The following is a 23935-nucleotide window of genomic DNA, read 5'->3' on the forward strand; positions in this document are numbered from 1 at the left end:
AGCTGGGGGGGGCGGGGGACAGTTGTGAACCATCATGTGGGTTCTGAGAACCAAATCTGGGTCTTCTACGAGAGCAATAAACTTCATTAACCATGGAGGCATTTCTTCAGCCTCTTGAAATAGCTTTTCTGATAACCCACATTCCTTTTTCTGTTGGTTTGTTTTGTTGTTGTTGCTATGTTTGTTTTTCGAGATAAGCTTTTTTTTGTGTAACTGCCCTGGATGTCCTGGAACTCACTCTTTAGACCTAGCTGGCCTTGAACTCACAGAGATCCGCCTGCCTCTACCTCCTGAATACTGAGATTAAGGGTGTGAGATCACCAACAACATCCTTTTTTCTTTATGCATCTATCCATTTACCCATCCTTATCTATCTATCTATCTATCTATCATCTATCTATCTACCTATCTATCTATCTTATGTGTACATGTACATGTATGTATGTGTCTGTGTGTGTAAGTTGGAGAACAACTCCTGAGAGTTGCTTCTTTCCTTCCACAGGGGATTGAACTCACGTCATTAGGTTTATTATCAGCAAGCACCTTTACACACAAAGCCATCTCACTGGCCCAGTCAAGGATTTTCTTACATTAATTAGGCTGGAACTTACTACCATGTTGGCTTTAACACTTTTGAAGGACCTTGGTTATGACCTTCATCAGTTCCCTGTGCTTGGTGGGTTTATACATTGAACCATATGTGATGGTTGCATTGATTTTTACACTTGGTTTCACACTCACTAATGCATCTTCAGGTGAAATGAAGACCACCGGGATGATGCCACTGTGTTCGTGTGGTCCTTTAAAGAGTGCCAGACCTTTCGTAATGACCCTGTGACCATCATCCTCATAATAGTTCACACTGTCTAATCACTGTCGAAGCCTGAAAGAGAACTCTTATCTCCAAAAGCAACTCTGAGTTAATAGAGTAGGAAACTGTGCAACCAGCCCGATCTCTCTCATCGTTTGTCTGTTTCTGAGGAAAGCATCTCCCTAAATACCCCAGATTACGTTCAAACCTTCCAACCTCTGCCTCCACCCACCAAGTGCTGAGAAATAGGCATGTACCCCTCACTCACACAGTCATGAGGCTAATTGTATTTTGATTTATTAAATTTTCTCACAATATATTTTGATCCTCCTCCTCCTCCCCCAGGACTGATTTTTTTTTTTATTTATTGTTCTTCCAAACACTTCGTCTTTTGTCCATGTTCTGTTGTCTTTGCTACTTTTGACTACTCCCCTCCCACCCAGTGGCTCTCTCAGCAGCTTGATGACAGGAATCAAAAGGCACCTGCCAGAATTCCATCGTGGTCGTCTTTCTAGCTGTAATCAGAGGGAAAAGAGTTGGAGTGGAAATTTATCAGGCTTGATGATATGGGGCTGAATTATTCATAACCTCGGGCATCTGGAAAAATTAAATGAATTTTTATTAGAATCTACTAAGAGGCGGACATTCACACAGCCACTAAGAGCATACCGACTAATAAAGGCCATTTATGTTCTCGGCAAGCTCCAGTTTCTCCCCAGACACAGGCACACACAGAGCCATCAGATGAATGAATGTTCTGCTGGCCGTGTGTGGAAAGCCATGTCCGAATCCAGAGAAGGAGGGCTCTCCCAAGATGCAAAGGCTTTTAGAGAGAAGGGGCTGTTTGAAGCAATCTTAAAAGAATGCTAATAATAACACTAAGTTGGCTTTTGAAAGAGTCTCTGTATTGTTGAAGTTCATGCCCAGTAAGAGTCATGACACTTTGATGAGAAAAGGTGCCAGTTGACGTGTACATACTGTCATCTCATCTAGGCGTGCTTTGGGTTAAAAAACAACTTTGCCTTTCTCTGTTTGTGTTGCTGCCTGGCCGCCTGCCATCTTGCGGTACATGGGTCTGGATTTTTCATAAATGACATTTCCTATTACCTTAGGTTTAATTAAAGAGAGATGTGCTCTCTGGTTACCCTGTAATTGACAGTGGTAGCCGACCCTTTAACTCTGAGTTCCTGCCCTGCAGCTCCCGTCTCTAACCATTTCTTCATCACGCGTACACTCCGGCCAGCAGTTGCTTCAGGAGTTGCTACTCATTTATTTCAGTGACGGGGATCAAACTTGGACTTCTGCATGCTTGGCAGGTGCTTGGCACTCTGCTGCGCCCCCACCCATCCCGAGGAAAGTGTGGGTGAACGGGAGAGGAATGTGGTTAAATCATCACTTCTGGGTTCATTTGGCCAGAAAGGTCACACTTCTTATGTTGGATTTTCCGAAAACCGGGCACAATACTAATTCCCCATCCACTTTATGGTGCATTCGGAATGAGTCTTTGAAATGGTCATTGAACTTCACTTTATTGGCTTTACCTTCTCCCAGTCAATTAATTTGCTGACCTCCTGCCAAGGTTTGTCCATGTAAAAAAGAATTGCCTCAAACATTCCTTAAGAAAGCATATAGCAAGTGGATGTTTGGGCAGAGACATGAAGGCTAACGTTTGGACCCAGGCACCCATTGGCTCAGGGCTTATCACTTGGAAAGCAGGAGGACTGCTGGCTTTGCTCTAAGACCAGAAGTCCTCAGTCGTTCTCATGTGCAGCCCTCAGGATAGAATAGTTTTGATTTTTCACAAGAAAGCTTGGAAGTTGAGTCCAATGGCTCACGCCTATAAGTCCAGCCGCTGGAGGCAGAGGCAAGCGTATTTACAAGTTCACAGCTAGTTTAATCAACACAGAGTTCCAGATCACCCTGGGTTGCACACCGAGGCTCTAAGAAGAAAGGAGGAAGGAAGGGAAAGAAAGAAGAAGAAAGGGAGGGACGAGAGGAAAACTGTGATTGGTCCGTACAATGCAGACAATTGTTATGATGTGTCACGCCTTTTCCATCCCTAATGATGGGGACCTTGTACTATGAATATATATATATATATATATATATATATATATATATATATATACACACACACACACACACACACATATATAAAATCAATGTATACGGAGACCAGGTTGGTCTCAAACTCACAGAGATCTACCTACATTTACCTCCTGAGTGCTGGAATTAAAGGTGTACACCACCACTTCCCAGCTATGGGAAATATTTTAAACTTCCATATCTGTGTTTGTAAAAGATAGTGAAAGGTCTTCAAGATTGTCTGTGTAAAGGAACAGCTTTGCTCATTGAACACAGGGCAGACACATGAATTCTGTCATAGGCTCTGGTGCTCACCCAGTTGTCTGGTCCCAAGGACACTGATCCTGTGTGCTATGAGATTAAGCGCTTGCATACCATCCTTCCGTTGACACACAGGCAGTCTACGTGCATACATCCCACTAAAATAAATCACTAAACTGTACAAGTAATGGCATCATATTTTCACCTTTTGCCTAATTAGTAAGCGTGAATAGTAATGTGATGGGTTATGCCACTTCATTGGGTAGGGGAGCTTGTGTTTCTCTCTTTCCATGGCCCTCAAGAGTTATCCTGGCTTGTGCCTCCAAATCCAGTGTAAGGCAGTATTTCTGTGTATTCCTCACCACCCCCTATGCCTTTCTGTTTGTTCTGCCGAAGGGAGATAGGTACAATTGCTAGATTTCTGTGAGAATTACAGGGTTTTCGGATCATCATGGAGGAAATTACTGAGACTCAATGTCACTGGGAAAAGGCATATTTTTAATTTGCCTGTAATTTTTCCTTTAATGGATACTTTGGCTCCATTTTCAAAGCACATTCAAAGCTTTCTTTCCCGATTTGGCATCAAAATTATTTCTTTAAATGCCTTTAATTTTAGGATTATTTTTTCCTTTGATTGACATAAGGAGCATCATTCCTGAAGGGAAAATATCAACACGTATTTGAATAAAGGACTTAATAATACTGAGTTTGAAATCACCTACGCAGGCGTGAAGGTTAGTAGTTGTAAATATTAGGAGAAATACTCTGTATAACCAACACACTATGGGAATATTTGAGCTTTTGGATCAGGAGCACTAATTTCAGTTCTCGGTATAACTATTACTTCTCACTAAGAGAATGAAGAATAGGATGATCATATTGTACTCATGGGCCTTTTAACACCTTCCCCTGGGCTCAGTTTGTTCTAGCTCAGTATGTGGCTTTGGGCAAGTTAAGGATATTTCATTCTAGTCTGACTGAACCTTCTAAAAGATAAAATAGGCCCTTTTGAGAGGTTCGTGCACTTTTTCCCATTTTAAGCTGGTCATAGGGAATACAGAAAGACCAAACCCTGTGGGGATGCGCACTAGACCTGGACCTCTGGTAGGAGGAGCTCTGAGCTGGGGAGACAAACTAACATTCCTGTACCCACAAGTTCTCCCCAGTAAAGGGTACCTCCTGACTCCACACTTCTGTCCACATGATCAGCACCCTTTCTCTGCAGATGGCAATATCCTCAGAGAATGTAATCAGACAAGAACAATTACCAGGAAAATCACTTAATAATGCCAGTACCCAGACAGGGAGCCAGGAGGGCTCAGAACTAAAGTAGGCTGGTCTTGCTGACTCACAGTGTGGCCTTAGGCTCTTAGATGGTTTTTGGACGTGGTCCTCATACCTACTACAGAAGCATTCATATTGCATGTATAACTGAGTAATGTCTGAATGTTCTTTTGACTTTAAAATGTCTCTTTTAAACAATCAATTGTAAAAATAATGTGTTCTGGGCTAGAGATATGTCTCAACAGCTAAGAACATTGGCTAATCTTCCAGAGGACCCAGGTTTGATTCCCACCACCTACATGCCTCATAGCCGTCTTTAACTTTAGTTCCAGAGGATCCGATCTTTCTTCTAGTCTCTTCAGGCACCAGACATGCAGGTAGAACACCTGTGGGTGCGCATGCACACACACACACACACACACAGAGAGAGAGAGAGAGAGAGAGAGAGAGAGAGAGAGAGAGAGAGAGAGAGAGAGAGGAAAGAGAAGAGAAGAGAGGATTGTGTTCTTACTGCCATATTCTAAGGAACTGAATCGGCACTAAGCAAGCTATCTTGTTACTCATGAGAATAAAATACTGAGGTCGCATTCTACCCAAAATGAATATGGCAATCCTAGATGCATTCCAGCCAAACTAAGTGAGTTGCTAAGAAGTAGCAGGTTTGGGCTGGAGAGATGGCTTGATGGTTAAGAGCACTCACTGCTCTTACAAGGGCCTAAGTTCAATTCCCAGCAACCACACTGCCTTGTGATGTCTTCTGTTATGCAGATGTACATGCAGAGAAGTACCCATATCTATATAAATACATAAATAAATAAATCTTAGGAAGAGGAGGAGGGGGAGGAGGAGGCTTGAAGCTTGGAAGTGCACATCTTTAATTGCAGCACTTGGGAGGCAGAGAAAGACCAAGTTGTAGGACAGTCAGGTTACACAGAGAAACAAACAACAAAAGTAGCAAATTTGTTTAAATGATTATCTCTCATCTGTCTCTTATAGATTTCCTTCAAGGTGGTGGTGGCACTTATACAATGTCTGCAGAGGTCCACTGTCACACACATAAGCGATCCCTGTGGAATAAAACATGACAGAGGTCTATTTTTACCCTTATGAGTTATTGCCTGGAGGCTAAGTTCTTTCTTTTTCTTTTTTTCCTAAATGCATATTAAAATAAAGTCTTCTTTGAAATGTCTTAATGAAAAGAACAGACAAGAGGACACCACCCACCCTGGTTCTCTGGTCTCTGCAGTCTGAGTATGAAGGCTCCAGACTGTTAGCACAATGTCAAAGGACCTCCACTGCATAAAAGTCAACGCCCTTCTGCTTGTTCCACAGACACTCAGCTCATGGCTATTTATGGAGAGCAGGCTTTGAGAATAAAAAGATATTAAGGAACTAATTAATGCCCTAGGAGTAGTTTTAACAGCACTAAATCTACACACAATAAGCTGGGGTTTTATACAGGAGATGCCTCTTCAGAAAGGGGAAGAGTTTTGTTTAGAGACTGACCAGGTGCCCTGTGGCTACTGGAGAGACCAGAGGCTTTATTAATATTTGCAAAGTGTGAGTACAGAAGGATCTTTAAATAATGACCATCAGTGTCTTTTATGAGGTAAAATAGATCTTTCCTCTTTCACCTTCATTGTCAGTTTTTAGTCTTTCTTCATGGGGCACTCGGCCAGATGACGTGGCAGAATCTGTCCTCTTATTCTCTTTCTCAACCCAGTGACAGCTCCGTAGAAGAGGCCCTTTGCGACTCTCGGTGTGAAGTTTACTGTTGAAGGAACTGGGACATCTCATGACCTATCTCAATTTGAGATCATGAATAAGATTCTCAAGCATAGAAATGTAAGCTCTGGGGTCTACCTAGGCAGATATCTAGTGTGGTAAATTTCTAGTGTAGTATCTGTATTGGTTACTTTTGCACAGATGTGGCCAAGCTATCTGGCAGAAGCTAAAGGGCAAAAAGATTTGTTCTTGCTCATAGTTTCAGAGGGATCATGCCAGGATCGCTTGGTCTCCTGCATTTGTGCAGAACATCATGGCGGTAGGAGAGTGTGAAGATGCAGGCTTCCACTTCTTGGTGACAGGAAGTCCAGAGAAGTGCCAATACTGGGAAATAGGGAAAGATGCAGCCTCAAGGGCATGCCCTTCCAACTGGGCATTTCACATCCTATATCACCACTCTCAACTCGTACCACCTCCTGCTAAAGCCACCATACTCTGTTCCATCAAGGGATTAATTCATTAAGTCAGAGCCCTCGTAGTCTTTGGAAATGTCTTCCCAGACACATTAGACATGTGTTCTGCTATTACTAAGCTACTAAGCATCTATTAATCCAATCATGGTGACGTCAGAATGAACCACAACTGTGCCAATGACTTAGAAATGCATCCATCAACTCCTTTCTAAAGAATAGGATTTGGAGAACGTTTGACAATGTGCCTAAGGCAGGAAAACTGTCTTGCTCCTAAGTTGAAGATTAACATTTCATATTGCTCAGATGAAGGTCAAATCTGCAGTCTGAGTATCTAGGAATCTCAGCGTGTATATAGGTGAGTCTGTATTTGAGGACATAATTCCCCAGTGAATATGTAGTCCCCAGTGGTCCTCAGTGAAGCCATCATTTTATGGAAATTTATTTTGCAAGCCACAAAAATATGTGATTTATTTTTTAAAGGTGAAATGCATATTATTTCTAAGTTGCATAATGATTTTGTCTAGGTGGTGACTATTTTGCTTTTCAACTTGGAAACATCTGGAATTAACTAAAAACCCCAACTCACTAGGCACATCTGTGAGGAATAATTCAATTCATCGAGAGAGGAATACTCACCTTAGATCTAGATCATTTGAGGTGAAAAGACCCATGTAGTGAAAATTTGTTTTCTTTAAAAAAAAAACACAGAAATATTGTTAAAATATGTTTTTGTTTTAATCTCAGGTGTGGGATATGGGGCTGCTTCAGGTTGTCCACAGCAGTTGACTGTTATTTGTCTGTTGCTCTAGTAGGGGCATGGTTTTTCTAGTGGCAGATAATTTCTGTGATTGTGTGATATTTGCAACCTTTCAGAGGGTCTATAAATGCTAGGTCCCCAAGAGGCAAGGTGGGCTGTTGGTTATTGGTTGGCTGCTCTTGGTCATTGTTTGTTAAGTAGTCATGCTCAAAGAAGAAACAACAAGAAGAAATTAGATATCCTGACAGAGAAGATCAAGGAACTCCAAAGCTCCTAATAAGCAGGAAGTAGTCTAACAATAACATCATCCCTTCTCCTCTCTATCCTTTTTTCCTCTTCTGTCTAGTGCTATGGGGTTGAAAGGAAGGAAAAAGGGTGGAAGAAAAAGGAACCCACGAAGTAGTACAAGGCAGGTTACAGATCAACCCTAAATCTGGGTCACACCTCATGACATCCTATATAAAGGATAAGGAAGAGAGAAGTGGCTGCTCTTTACCTGCTTGCTCCCACTCTCTCTCACTAGAAAGTCCATTCCTTCACTGGCATCAGAGCCTACCTCATCTGGATTTCCATGTGTACTGAAGGCCGGATGAGACAGCCTCATGGAACGGCTGGATTCTTGGATCTTCCATTGGTAGACAGCCATTGTTGGGCCAGTTGGACCACACCCTGTTAGCCACTCTAATAAATCCCCCTTTTAATATATTTAATATATTCATTCAATCAGTTCTGTTTCTCTAGAGATCTCTGATGAATACAGTCTATAGTGGGTCAAAAAGAGAAAAATCACAGTGTATGGGGGAGCACAGCATTTCTAGGTGGCAGCGTGTCCAGCACATGCCCCTTGATCCCAAATTAGTGAGTTCTTAATAGATAGTAAAAGGAAATGAGCTGACTGCATTAACTGTCCTCTGCTGTTTATTAATCTTATTTTACATATTCACACATACTTATTCCATTATCAAAGTGCAGTCAGTTCTTGTTATTAGCAGTGGTTACATTTTATTCTGTATAGTAGAGTGCCAATTCCTTTTCTCATTGCTGTGGCCAACTACCTGGCAAATGCAAATTAAAAAAAAGAGAAAGAGAAAGAAAAGTTTCTCTTTGGCTCACAGTTCGAGGGTATAGTCTCTGTTGCAGTGGGGAAGGCATGGTGTAGGAGTGAGAGTGATCTGTAGTTAGGAAGTAGAGAGAGGAGAATGTGGGTGTTCTCTTTGCTTCCTTTTTTTTTTTTTTTTTGTTTTGTTTTGTTTTGTTTATTTTATGGCTCCTGCACCATGAGGTGGGGCTGTACACATGTAGGTTGGATCTCCCCACTTCATCCAACCTTGTCTAGAAACAACATCACAGACCTGTGCAAAGTTTGAATTCTAGGAGATTCTCGATTCTGTCAAGCTGACGATATCAATCACCAGACTGAGTTGCGGAACATTGGCCTTTAAAGAGTGCTAACTTTCTCTAATATTAGGTCTGTGCTCACGGTATTCCTGCCAGCTAATTACCACAGAGCACCACTTTTGTATGTAGGTGTGCGTTTCTATTTAAAGACACCTTCTGTAATAAATAGCAGCCATTCGGGTGTATGGAGGTCAGCAGCCAACAGTACTGTAATTCATGCCTGAATGATGCTTATCCAACACTCATGTTTTCTCTGTAAGGCACATCACAGCCTCCTGGGTACTTCAGAACACTAGACAGCCTTTCTATACTCTGCTCAAGGGCAGATTTAAACAGCAAAATCATCAAAAAGAAAAGGCAAAAGAAACATGTGGCACTAAATAGACAGCAAAAAGAATGCTTCCTCAGACTGAATCGGGAAGGCAGGGTGTTGTTGAGTTGAACTGTAGCAGAAGAACCCAGATTGTTTGCTGCTCTGTTGAGTTCCATGGATATTGATATGGGGGCTGCATACAAAGTTTAACGAGTAAGAAAACTCAGAGAATCTGCACATATAATAACTGATTGTTTTCTATATCATCTTTTTTCTTCCTTAGGAAGTCTTTGCAGATGAGATCAATGCTCCTAGCTATGACTTTTTTTTTTTTTTTTTTGGTTCTTTTTTTCAGAGCTGGGGACCGAACCCAGGGCCTTGCGCTTCCTAGGTAAGCGCTCTACCACTGAGCTAAATCCCCAGCCCCCCTAGCTATGACTTTTAACCTGTGTAATTCTATTAAAGACAGGAAATTTCCAAGTATTAATTAACCATCTCCTCTATGGTCAGGCTAGGGTAGGGCCCTTACAGTTGCTTCTCCACTTTTATTTTGGTTTTTGTTATTGTTTGTTTTGAGATAGGGTCTCATATGTAGTCCTAGGTGTCCTGGAACTCACTAAGTAGACCTGGTTGGCATCAAATTCAGTGCTCTGCCTGCCTCTGCCTCTTGAGTACAAAAATTACAGGTGTCTGCTACTGCACCCAGCTACATTAGCTGTTTGTTTTGTTTTGTTGTTTGTTTGTTTTGTTTTTAATATTCCTTTTAAAACTGAACCTCCTTTTTCCGGCCCTCATGGAGGGGACAGAATTGAGAGGAGCTATCCCTGATGGGTCAACTGCTGCCCCAGACTTGGCCACCTTTCTTTCTGCCCAGGGTTACTAAGATTTTGTAAGACGGGTTTAATTTAATTTGTAAATTCTAATGCTCCATGCTGTTGGTTTTGTTGGTACTTAGAGAACTTGATGGATATAAGAGCATTACAAACAACACGAGCTTCGTGTCATTCTGCATGCGGTTAGTGTAGTCAGAGTGAGAAGCAGCAAGTGGATTTGGTTGTGTTTGTCCTCCACCCATTGTATGGATCCTGAGTGGAACAGAGGAGCAAGGCTGGGTGATGGTGAAGCTTTACTGTCCTGTGAAAAAGAAAGGACTTTTCGGACATGCAAAAGACAAAACATTACATCTTGTTCTACCCACTTGGAGAACATTTTGTATTTAAAAAAATGAAAAGATCGGGGTTGGAGGTATTTTAAAACTTGAATTTACTAAGTGTGTGTGTGTGTGTGTGTGTGTGTGTGTGTGTGTGTGTGTGTGTGTGTGTGTGTCAGAGAGAGAGAGAGAGAGAGAGAGAGAGACCGACAGACAGACAGACAGACAGACAGACTACATAAATTTGGAGATCAGAGGACATCTTTGTGGGGACTGGGTCTTCCCACATGGTTTTGAGACAGAGTCTCTTCCTGTTTCTGCTGTCCTCCTGTGCCACTCTGTACTGGCCTGCGAGCATCCTGCTGCTTATCCTGTCCTCCTCCATCTCAGAATAGGAAAGCAGGGATTAGAGCTGCCTGCCACAGCACCAGGCCTTTTCCTTCTACCTGGGTTCCAGGAGTCAAACTCAGGTTGTCAAGCTTGTAGAAGGACAGCTTGTCCTTGCTGAGCCAGCTCCCTAACCCCCGTAAGTCTAATTTTATTTTATTTTCGTTTTTTACTTTATGTTTATGTTTTGCCTGCATGCATGTCTGTACCGAGTGCATGTCTGGTACCCGTGGACATCCAAAAGAGGATGCCATATCTCTTAGTCACAAGCGATTGTAATTGTCTGAATTACGGACAGTTGTGAGCCACCATGCAGGTGCTGGGAATTAAACCTGGCTCCTCTGGAAGAGCAGCCAGAGCTCTGAACCACAGAGCCGTCTCTCTAGCCTAGTCCCGTCTGTCAGACTTTTAAACCAACTTAAAATGTTTTATGCTGTTAGGATCTCACCTCTAGTTTTTTAAGTTGAATTTTTAAAAGGTAACATCTCACTGTGTTGCTTAGGCTGGCCTCAAAGCCACAATATGCCCTAACATGTGACCTCTCATCCTCTACCTAGGATAGGTATGTGTTTCCATGGAAGCTCATGTAGGTGGAAAAGTCTTGATTTTTTTTTCCCAACCAGGTCTTAATTGTAATGTGATGGGAAGATGGCAACATTTCAACGATGCAGCCGTGTCAGTTCTTAGACTAGATATGTCAGTGCAGATAATGGCATTTTCTAGACTGATGATCAGCCCCCTCATATGTCTCTGAGGTAGACTCTACTCATGGCTCTAGGAATCAGTGGGTAGACGGCGGTCACCCTGTAAGTGGGATATCTGCAGTTCAGGGGATGCTGCCCCAGGGAACTTGGGAAAAGGATGCAGGCAGCTGCCAGCTAGATTTTTCCATGTCTTCTTTCTGACTTGCCTGAGCAAATGTCAAAGGCAAATGGCACATCCACAGGACACCAGTCAGATCGGTGGTTGTCTAGGGAATTTTCCTTCTGCAACACAAAGCAGACACACTGGCTGCTTGTCAACCCTATGAACATAGGGTTGCCCTGTGAGCCTGGTGATGAGTGGTCATCGCTGTCTTGAGTAAGATGCTTTAGATTGTATCGATGCTGCCTCTTAACTTCTGAGTAAGACTCGTGAGGAGAAGCAGGGTTTCTATAAGTCCTTTGAGATGGGTTATAGTGATAAAGAACCTTCTCAGGACAGCAGTGGTGTAAAAGGTGAGGCTAATTACTGGCTTCCAGAAAATCTTCATTTTATTAAATGAATGCAGGTGGGTAGGATTACCCTCAGAAGTTGAACTCTTGTGGGTTTGTGCTAGCTTACAGGGAGAGGTGGGAACTGTAGTTCAATAAGCAGGAATTTTGAATTGCACAAACCTGGTTCTTGAATTCACTATGAGCATGATGACTTAAGAGAAAGCTATTTAATCCCACTGACCTTTGTCTGTGGAAGGTCCAAAAATAGCACACAGCTTGCAGTGTTGTGTGGATGAGAGAGGATCTGTTCATAGCATCTGGCAGGTTGCAGACCCACAGTAGACATAGGATAAGAAGCTCCCTTAGATTTACTGCCATTTCTCCATTCAGTGGGCCTGCGAGGACTGTGCTCTGGATGCTGTGTTAGGCAACGGGGAGGAAAGGTTGAAAGAGAAGTTTATGATTTAGTGGGGACTGCAAATAAACAGGTTGTTCAGAGAGACCAGAAGACGTTCTGTGTTGTTTTTTTTTTTTTTTAAGATTTATTTTATGTATATGAGTACACTGTCACTGTCTTCAGACACACCTGAAGAGGGTATTGGATCACATTGCAGATGGTTGTGAGCCACCATGTGCTTGCTGGGAATTGAACTCAGGACCTCTGGAAGAGCACTCAGTGCTCTTAACCACTGAGCCATCTCTCCAGCCCAAAATGTTCTGTGTTAAAGCAAGAAGCTGGTGACATGTGAGCAGTCAGAAGTGTTCCCTAAGCCACACTGTGGAGTCAGGGAACTTTTCCACAGAAAAGAAATATTTACACAGCATCATGACAGACAAGGTCAAGAGGTGAGGCATACAGACATCCAAGCACACAGCAAAGCATACATGAGCGCTTGAAGGAGAAGCCATGGATCTCTACTGGAAGTGATGAAAGCCCAAGGAACCTGAATTATTTTGTTACCTCATTGCTGTGACCAAATCTGTGAACAAGCAAAAAGGAGAGATTTATTTTGGTCTATTGTTTGAACGGGTTTAGCCTGCACTCACTTGGTCCCTGCACTTGGGCAGCATATGGTGGCAGGAACGTGCAGCAGATGAGGTCTGCTCAATAGACGGGCAGAGAGAAGAATGCTTGTATTGGGCTTGCTTTTAAAAAAATTCTGATTATGTCACCAGCCTTTTGCCAACCACATTCAGGGTGGGTATTTAGTGAGTCCACTCTGAAGTCAAGATCACAAGCATAGCCGGAAGTGTGTCTCATCAATTTCACAGGGGAGTCTGTGTCCAGCCATGCAGACAGTGACTGTGAATCACTACAGAACCCAGGCATAACTTTAACAGGATGGCTTGGTCTTTACAGGGCACAGAGAGACAATGAGCAGAAGTAGAACAACTTAGACTTTACATCAAGACAACATGATCAGATTCGCTCTTAGAAAAAAGTTCCTGGCCCTAGGTAGAGATGGGTTGGATGTGGGCAATGTGTTGCAATCACAGTTAGAATGGACCATGAAGGCTTGATTCCGGAAGAAGTCATGAGAAGTGCAAAGGAGAGGGAAGCAAGCAGGTCTTCTGTGTGCTAAGAATTCCAGTTTCTGGAATCAATAGGATTTGGTGAGTGAAAGGGGAAAAGAAATTCTAGATGGCTCTTTACTTTCCCATGTGGTCCTTGAGGTGGCAAGATAAGAAGGAGGTTTGAGAAGGTGGAGTTTTGGGTGCTCTGAAATGCTATATGACATTCATTGTCCTTAGGGTGTTAAACAATATACATTAAGGCTCAGAAGATACAAGGGCAAGATGATTGATTTTCATTCTTGTCCACATGGATTAGTTGAAGCCGAAGGAGGAGATGAGATAGATGATCAGGGGCAGAAGGTGGAGCAGGACTGGGTCACAGAACAGCCCTGTATAGTGGCCAAGACCAGGGTGTGTGTGTGTGTGTGTGTCTGTGTGTCTCTGTGTGTCTGTGTGTGTGTGTCTGTGTCTGCGTGTGTGTCTGTGTCTGTGTCTCTGTGTGTGTGTGTGTGTCTGTGTCTGCGTGTGTGTCTGTGTCTGTGTGTGTGTGTGTCTGTGTGTGTGTGTGTGTAACCATGTTGCCGTGTATCTGTCTCTCTCTGTGTATATGTGTGTGTGTGTGTCTGTGTGTGTGTGTGTGTGTCTGTGTCTGCGTGTGTGTCTGTGTCTGTGTGCCTCTGTGTGTGTGAGTGTCTCTGTGTGTGTATGTGTGTGTGTGTCTGTATGTGTGTGTGTCTGTGTCTATGTGTCTCTGTGTGTGTGTGTGTGTCTGTGTGTGTGTGTGTGTGTGTAACCATGTTGCCATGTATCTGTCTCTCTTTCTCTGTGTATATGTGTGTGTGTGTCTGTATACATGTAACAGTGTGACACAGTGTACATGTCGAAGTCATTGGAGTCAATCTTTCCTGTCACCCTATGAGATCTGGAGGCAGAACCCGGGTCCTCAGGCACCTCACCACTGCTGATCAGTGATATTGATCGGTAATAATTTTAGTTACTTTGCTTGTTGCTGCAACAAAATGAACGTAAGGAAGGAGGGATTTGTTTTCATTGTGGTGAGGAAAGCATGGAGCGGGGAGGGCGAGAGACTGACCGTCATGCTGCAGGCGTGCGTGATCAGGGAGCAGGATTTGTAAATGCCACAGTCAGCTCATGCCGCCATTTCCATGGCCCCCAGCTCACGGAATGGCCCTGCCCACACTTAGAATGAACCCTCCCATTTCCGTTCACGGAATCTAGAAGACTCCTCACGGACATGCCAAGGGGTTTGTAAGAGAATCCAAGGTGACTCTAGATCCTGTCAAGTTGGCAATTAATATGAACCATCACAGCAAGTGAAGAGAGCCAGAAATAAAAGGCTTTCCATATTTTTATTGGATAATAACACACAAAAATGTAATGTAGTTCTTTTACATGCCTTTCAAAAATGAGGAAGGGGACTTACTAGGGACAAAATATTCTGAGAAATGGTTTCCAGAACTCAAGGTCAGAGAACAGCAAAATCCATCGCATAGAGCTGAGGGACACACAATGGAACATTACTCTGCAGAATTTTGAAGTTGGCCTCCCAGGATATAGGGTTGGAGACCCAGGCATACTTATATGCATCTTTTAATCTCTTACAGTAGAATAAGAAGGGTCCAGTTGTGATATTTTAATAGAGTCCGGACAGCTATTTTGAATAACACTTTCCTTCAGAGACACAGAAGATGCTTTAATTAAAACTGCTATGGGTTAGCAAAAAAAATCTGCAGCAATCACAATTAACATTTAGGATGCTTGCCCGTGTGTCCACCTCTCAGCCTTGCTAGGGTCTCCTCCACAATAGCAGGGAGAGCAGGCCGTCTGCGTACACCAAGGAACCTTCGTCTGGTAACCTGTTCAAGCACACTTTTTGGGACCTATACTACAGTTCCTACATCAAGAAAGGCAGACCAAAAATAATCCAAAATGCATGCGGAAACCACACCGTGTCTTAGAAAAATATACTCATTATTTTTAAATTGCATTGCTATTTGAGACACTTTATTTAAAGCAGTTTCTGCAGAGGAAATTGGTTCAGACTTAATGATCTATATCTTATGGAAAGCAAAGAATAGAAATTGAATATCAGGTCCAACACACACTGTAACTTCTTAGCAAGATAAAGTCAGGCAAGGAGAACCTGCATTGCTGGGGCCCAAATTCCCGGGTCTGCCTCATGGTATCTCAGCATAAAGGGCCTTAAAGTCTTGCTAATTCATACTGAGTGCTTTGACAGTAGAATTGGAGATTAATATAGAGGTTGGAAATGGGCTAGTGCTGCATTCAGTAGTTCCAGGACTGGAAAGACTGCACATTTCCTTTTTTAAAAAAAGTTACTTTATTATTTTGTGTGTGTTTGTGTGTGTGTGTATGTGTGTGTGTGTGTGTGTGTGTGTGTGAGAGAGAGAGAGAGAGAGAGAGAGAGAGAGAGAGAGAGAGAGAGAACGTGCACAGAGTGTAGGTAGACATTTGAGGAGGCCAAAGGTGTTTGGAGAACCTTAAGCTCCCCACTGGGAGTTGTTCTGCTGGGTGCTGAGCTCTGAGTCCCTGGGAGAGCAGTAATGTGCTTCTAACTGCTGAGTCGTCTCTCCAGCCCCTGGTGCAAGCTTTCATAATTTCAGGTGGCTCAGGATCCCTTAAATGGAGCTCTATGCTTCTTAGCATTTTATAGGAAAAAAAAAATCTATGCTCTTCTCATCGTTTTATTTATTTATTTACTTTTTTTTTTTTTTTTTTTTTTTTTTTGTGGTCAGCAAGAGAAACTTTTATGTTATGTTTCCAAAGAACGTGTTCTGATCCTGAGGTTCACTTTCATCATAGTTGATATTGTCAGGTTTTATGAAGGGCTGTCCATACTCATTTTAAGGTTTTTAATCTTTTCAATATCAAGGAGGTTGGAAAATATGTCGTTCTCAAGAAGTAATCCATGTGAACTTTTTTTTTTTTTTGGTAAATTTCAGTATTTTATCTGCGTAGATATGTTTTTAGTTGAAAATAGCATGTCTGGAAACAGCGTAATGTTTTGAATTTGTCAACATTCCAAGCACATGTTTTCAAATCTTCCAGTAATACAAACTATCTAACTCATATCCTTTAAAACCAAAACCCTCATCTATTTCACCCCTTTCCTTTTAAGGGTCCATGCATTTTTTAAAATTATTTTTGAGATTATAATATAATTACATCATTTTCCTCCCCTTCACTCCAAACTCTCCCATGTACCCTTTCATGCCTCTTTTTCATTAATTATTGTTACATGCATACATGCAAGTTGTATGTTATGTGTGTTATTGCTAAATACATAAATACAGCCTGCATATATATGTTTTTAGGGGTGAATATATGTTTTTAGGGGTTGGTATTGGGTAACAACCAGATGTCTTACTCTTAAACAAGGCTAGTTCTCCTGCTCTCAGTGTTTCTCATTTGTCTGAAGTTCTTTGTGTAGATTGGGTCTTTATGGGCTTTCCTCTGTCCACATTAGCATGTCTGTTGTAGTCCTTGTTTAAATCATCTAAGGCAGCCATGTTAGTGGGACTTCACAAGCGTTTCTTCTTATATTCCTAGTAAACAAAATCTTAAAAATTTCCCCATTCCTCTGTCTTTGAACAATCTTTCTGCCCTCCCTTCTGCAATGATCCCTAAGATTTAGGTGTGGGAGTTGTTTTGTAAATGTATCCTTTGGGCCTGGGCTCCACAACGCTGCATTTTGATTGGTTGTGGTTTTCCATAATGGTTTCCATCTGTTACAAAGAGAAGCTTCCTCGATGAAGACAACACTTATCTGTGGGAAGAAGGACACAGATTTAGAATATAGGAGAGGATGGTGCTGTTTTAGTAAAATGGCAACAGCAGGTTCTCTTCCAAGATCCATGACTTTACCAGATCTGAGTAGCTGGCTGGTTTTGAGGACTAGGAAAGATTTGCTTCTTGTTGAAAAGGTCTCAAGTTCAATTAGAGAAATATTAATTACCACAAAGTTATGTGTGACTTCTACATCCTTATGCCATGCTAGTCATTGTTGTGGTTCACAGGAGTCATAGCTGCGTTAGACTATCGGTTGCTTCTTTCCTTTGGAAGCTTGCATGTCACCCTCTAGAACCATGAAAGCTAGTTGTCAGGGAGTAAGTTTTAGGTCAGTTCTAGCTCACAGGCCTCTGGGCCCTGTGTCAGAAACAATAAATACTTACCGTCTACCTCTGGAGGCAACTGAAAACAGTAACAACAGTCTGTAATATTTTGAGAGTCTCTTGGATATACCTAACACAACAACTCAGAAGTGGGTTTCTCATACTTGGTGTTGGTGTTTTTCTTAGTTGGTCTTTAGCTCATGGAAAGTACATTGTCAGCCAAGAGGGGGAATTTTTATTTTATTTTAATTATATATGTATATTTACATACTGGCTTGAATATATTACAGGTATTTTTAGGTATGTCGTTAGTAGTATGATTCCTTATAACTTTTCCAGAGATTTTCTGGTTATTTTACCCTCCTCCAATGGCTTTTTTTACTTTTCTGCTTTCTGCAGTTACTCCAGGATATATACTCATATCTAAATATTTGGAGTTCAAAGCCTCAAATAAAAGAAAACACATAAACTTTGTCTTTCTGGTCTAAGACGTGCCACTTAACATGATCTTTTCTAGTTCCATTCATTTCCCTAGTTAGACCTTGAAGAAAGATGTGTGGATCTGGCTGGTTGTAGAGGTCGGATGTGGAGTTTCCACTCTTCCTGCTCAGTAAGCCCCAACCTTAGAAGCTATCTTTAGCAGGAAATGCCAGATTACCTTGTCAAAACACCTTTGGGAATCATTCTGATGCTATACTCTCACACCTGGGCAGTCAGTTGTAGTATGTTTTGGTCAGCTCGACACTATTATTTATTTTATCCAGTTATACAGTGTCCCAAGTAGCTAGAGCGCATGCCATAATTATGTCCATTTATTCCCGAAAGTATTAATTAAGCTCTTCATTTCTAGGGCACCCTCCAGCCAATAGAAACCCTGTGTTAAAGAATCTCTACCTTTTAAGTGTTTACTACTGCAGCTGCTTGATTCTCCTGGTTTCACTCCCTCAGACCTATGATTGTGGCATAACAGAAGCCAAGATGATTTTAACTTATCACATGTGGCTGGTGGCTGGCTAATGTAAAGTGTGATGCTAGCCCAAGCCAGGAGGCTTGTGATAGAAAATCAAGACTAAGACAAAGCATGAAACTTTTTGAACCAACTCTATTCAAGCACCTGAGTAGCCCTTGAAGATGATCTGACTGTTTGCCCTAAGTCACACTTTACTGAGTTGTGTGCTTAACTACTCCCTCCATCATCGTTCACCTGAATCCTCGTTTTGAAATAGGAAATGGTAGAATATTGCTGTCCAGGCACTGCTAAGGCAGAGCCCATTCAGATGAACCTGCTATGAGCTGCCTCAGCTGGTGGGGACGATTGAAAAACAGACCAGGGATTCATTAATCAGATGTCTTCTCCTTTGAGTGTTATGTATCTTTTATTTAGTACATGATATTCAATCCCTAGAAGAAAAAATGAAGTTCCCATTTTAGACTTTGATAGAGCTATGAGCCCAGTAGTATCCTTCACTTCAAAGGCTAACATTAATGGCATCTCGCTCATAATTGTCTTTAATATATTACTACAAAACTTAGAGTACCACTCATGAAGAGATTCTCATGTTACTGATTAACAACCACATGAAAAAATTTCTGCTGCAAAGTAAATTGCTTTCATTAAAAAGCCTGTAGATTTTTTTTTGAAGTGAGCATCTGAGAAAGATATTATAAGTCAAAGGTTGATAGATTCTGCATATTAAATATAACTAGCAATTAAAACATTTATTTTATCATGGGAAGAGTAATGAAATTAAAGCACACCATTAAGAATCTGTGATTTATGTGGAAAACTTTATTACTAAATATAATAAATACAAAGTGGAAAAAAATTGCCAATTAACTCTAGGTAACCCTTTTTCGCTTCTTTTTACAGTGGCAGACAGAGAAAAGTACATTCTAAGTGTGCTTTTATTCTAAAAGTGAAAATAATATTGCCAGTGAACAGAATGAAAGCAGTCAAGCCCTGGTGTGCTCTGGCCCGTCTCTGATTGTAGCCAAGACGCTCTAAGGTCTTTTATCACTTGGTATCCACGTTTAGTGCTTTTTCTTTTCAAATTATTAGTGAATTTGTAGTATTTCAGAACTCAGTAAAGGCTCGTTTGTTGAACCAATGTCTTCTTGAAAGAAGATGAACATGTGATCTCTTTAGTCCCCTCTTGAGCATCCAGTGCTGCACCAAACTGCAACAGAAAAGCAAAAGCAAAACGATTGCTGCCTCCTGGGTTTCCTGCGATCTCAGGAAGGTGAATGATGTCAGTGAAGAAGAGGGCAGAGTGTTCTAGCACCGATAAACATTCACCGCTAATTTAAAATCCTCCTAGATACCAGGTGGGAAATGCCCTTCTCCACAAACAAACATGTCAAGGAAAAACTACATCCACTTTCAAGTATTCTGCTTAAGATGGATATTTTTTTCCTTAAATATTTAAGAAAGAAAAATTATCAAATACTTAGAATATTTTGGGCTTATATTCAAATAATGCAAACCCAAGATATGTAAAAAGCAGTATTTCTTTGGTTAATGTGCTGATAACCTTACATGAGTGAATGAGGACTAGGATACCAAACGGCAGTATTGGTGGGAAATAGTGTGTGGTTTTCAAGATTTCTCTTATGTATGTAAAAGAATTTTTTTATAGCCAATTACGGTAGTGGATATCCATAATCCCTGCATTCATAGGCCCAAGACAGAGTCATGAATAGTTTAAAGTTAGCTGCATAGCAAGGTCTGAGCAGGGCTGGCTACTCTGCCTCAAGATATTTAAAAATTAGAACAATTTTAGATTTACAGTTAACTGTGAAGAATTCACTTGTATTCCATACAGTTTCTGTTTGTTGTGGGGTTTCAATCAGAGAAGAGTACTTGGACACAGGTTCAAGCCAATAGAAAGTCTTTATTAGTTGGCTAAAGACTATGCGAGATATTTGGGACCCGAGTGCAGTCCTCAGCCTTCTTTAGGGTGAGATTTTAAGCACAAAAATCACATCCTGGGGTGACATAACTCAGTTAGAAAGAACAGTTAGTTAGAAGCAGAACTACAGAAGTCAACAACAAGATTAGTAAAGTACATTTAGGGACTTTCCCAGAACTGTGGCCTTTGGTGAATTTAGGTCTTTGTTCTCATTTTGGACCATGTTGCTGCCTGTGTGCTGGGTGTGTTTCAAGGCCCGAGTGGTACTTCAATCATGGTGTCAGTTGTGCCAAGGTCTTGGGGCCTATTAAGGTCTGGGGGCCTGAAACCTGTTTTCTGTTACATGAGTTAGTCACATCTTACAAATGAATGCCTTGTGCATAGTTTGTAGTTAGTAAGCCAATGTTGGCATGTTCTAGTCATTTAGTCTGTAGTATGTACTTGTCTGTTGCTTAAGCACTCTTCAGTATCCCCTGTGTTGTGTTTGGTCACCATTGTGCCCTTACACTCCCCTTGGTTGTGGTAGCCTCTGAGACATTCGTTTCTAATGGCCTTGACAGTTTGGAGACATTTTGGTACGGTGTGCCCTGACATAGGTCCACGTTTTTCTTTTCACTTTACTTCTTATTTTTCTTAGTGTGTGTGCAATTGGTATGTGTGAGTGAGGGCTGAAGCATGCCAGGACACACACACAGAAGTGAGAGGTTGTCAGTCTTGTGTAGCAAGCTCTTTGACCTGATGAGTCACCTCATCCACCTGGTCTGCTGGTTTTTATTAGGATTAACCTAGGGTTGATATGTTCGGGGGAGGAAGACTCCAGAAATAAAGATCCATACCTATCCTGTCGAAGGTAAAAACAAGTGTGGTTTGTTACTGTTGAATATAATTTGCATGGTCAAGCTGAGGGGGAGTGTGGGTTCCTTGTAGGGAAGTTACTTACCCTTATCTTTTTGTTGTTTGATTTTTTTTTTTTTTAAATTTTAATATAGGGTTTCTTTAGCCCTGGCTGTCCTAGCACTCACTCTGTAAACCAGGCTGGCCTTGAACTCATGGAGATCCTCCTACTTCTGCCTGAGATTAAAGGCATGCACTACCACCACTCTCTGAGCTTGATACAGTTTTTTGTTGCTTCCTAAGAACTAGATAAATTATCCTCCACAATGGCTGTCTAATTTGACTGTAACAGCAGCAATGAATAGGAATTCCTGTAATCAGTTCCTTGTTCACATTTGGTTGTTCACATTTTTTAGCAAATCTAGTAAATGCTCACTGGTTCCTCTATGTTTTTAGTTACAAATGAGCCCGAGGACAAGAAACTGTGCTGGGCTTTGTCTGTGCTCACTCTCTGTCCTCACACATCCCTTGCTGTCGCATCTGATCCTGTGCCCATTTGTAAGGCTGGGTTTATCTTATGTCACCTTATGCTTTCTCTCTAACTTCACTTCCTTTTCACAGTCAACATATTTTACATATTTTAAAAGACCTTAAATAACATCATTTTCTTAATTTTACAGATTTTTGGCCTTTTAGACCAGCACCCTACTCATCAAAGTCAGTTCTTGGGGCAGCTCCAGTTGTAGGTGCAGTCCCAGATTTAATTCCATGGAACTAGGCAGAAAGTTCCAGGAACATTATCCCCTCAACATCTTCATTCTTTGTTGACACTGACTTTCAGGAGGACCAGGGTCTTTCAGAGACTTTGTATTTTTCGTTTTCTACCAGAGAGGTACAGAAGCTTTTAAATGATTTCATTTTGCTCCAGACCCTCTGTGCTTAGACTCCCTTTTTATACTTTCTCCCCAAGCTTTCTTTTCTTTCCAAGAAGAGAGATGCTTGACAAACAAAAATGTCCATGTTCTCTCACCTTTGCTCACTGTCAGTAATTGGGAAGGCCACCTGGTCAGCCTGTTTATTTCACGTTAAATCACAAGATGGAGGATTGTAATTAAATTGGATTCAACTAAATAATGTGAAACTGCCCCCCATCGGTGCTTATGGATCTGAGTTAAAAGCATCCTGCCTGTGGCTTCTCAGAAGCTTTTCTTATTTCTTTTGAATTAGGATGTTAAGGTCAGGCAGAGCTTTTGTGAGTCAAAACCAGCCACATTCACATGTAAGGTCAACAATTCATGTTTTTAATTACAGGAAATAATCACGAACTACTTGGAGTTTCAATTAAAAGTGTTTTTCTTTTGCTCCCGTTAGAGGACGATTGCCTTTATATTTTGGACCTCAGCTCATTTGTAAGAAATACTATGTTCTTTTGTATTTACTTACATTCTGGACTCTACAACTTCCTGCTGTGAATATCAAAATCAATTTTCTTGGCGTCTGAGAATTAGTTAATAGGATTTTGTATCCTGCCAATAGAAGTGGCTTAATATTAAAAAAAAAAAAATCCTGGCTTTGCTTGTGATTTGAGCGAACTGGATCTTTGACCTCTGATCCATTCAACTCCATACTTATCTGTCTGCAACCCATGAATGTTCATAAATTTTACTAGTTGGGGATTAATAAAATAAAGCCATAATTAAATTCTGTGAACTGTTCCGAACTCAAGTGAAGAAAATAATCTTACTTAATAAGATGAAGAGAATTTGTTTTTCTCCTTAAACATTGTATGTTCAATGCTTTATATTCTTCCAGAGGGCAGAGGGACCCTACAATTTTGGAAGGACATTTTAGGTCAGTCCTAACCTAAAAAGTCTAAAGAATTGACAAGCAAGCTTATAATGATTTTTCTACCTTTTTGTTGCTGGAGATTGAGCCCAGGTCCTCACATATGTTAGGTAATTGTTCTACCAATCAGCTCTGTCCCTGTTTTAATGTGCTATTCCGTGATCCAGTTTCACCAAGTTGCTCAGACTGGTCTTGGACTCATTGCCTGTCTCCCAGGCAGATCTGAACTTTAAATCCTCCTGCTTTAGCCTCTGAGTAGATGAGATTACTGGCCAGCACCACGAGGTCTAGCTCTAAATTTTATTTTGACTGAAAAGTTCAGTGGTTTTAAAATTTATTAATTAATAGCATAGCTAGACATACTACTTAGGATCCTACTCCAAAAGCTACTCTAATTACTAATTTTTATGATTATTTATTCATTTAAAAATGTCATGATGTGAGTTAGCCTTTAAAAAAAACCAATTGTTTTTCTTCTACATATTATTTTAATTTGAAAATATCAAAGTTTATCATCAAACATTTTTCCTGTCTTGTAGGTTTATAGACCAAGATGCACGATGTTGATGGCAGTAGCCTGCTAAGCAATTTGAGAGCCAGGATTTCTCTGGTTAGGACATTTGAACCTAATCCTGTGCATATCAGCTAGTGAGGCATTAGCTTTCGTATCACTACAATCAATACCTGAGAACATTTACCTAAAGAAGAGAAGGATTTATTTTGGTTCATGGTTTTAGAGGGTTCGATTTCATGGTTGTTTGGCTTCTTATGCTTGGGCAAAACAGGTGTGCATGGCAGAGGAACTTCTGTACCTCATGGTGAACAGGAAAGTAAGCAA

General features: G+C 41.2%; 1 protein-coding gene and 1 pseudogene across 18 annotated transcripts in view; both read left to right on the forward strand.

Annotated features, from left to right (window-relative positions):
* Nucleotides 1-23935, forward strand: part of Etl4 (enhancer trap locus 4) — a 463673-nt gene that overhangs the window by 221260 nt on the left and 218478 nt on the right. The gene's annotated exons all lie outside the window — the stretch shown is intronic.
* Nucleotides 1-23935, forward strand: part of LOC134482760 (NADH dehydrogenase [ubiquinone] 1 beta subcomplex subunit 3-like) — a 53499-nt pseudogene continuing 29564 nt past the window's right edge.

Source organism: Rattus norvegicus, chromosome 17, assembly GCF_036323735.1.
Source record: "Rattus norvegicus strain BN/NHsdMcwi chromosome 17, GRCr8, whole genome shotgun sequence".
In the NCBI taxonomy this organism is placed as follows: Eukaryota; Metazoa; Chordata; class Mammalia; order Rodentia; family Muridae; genus Rattus; species Rattus norvegicus.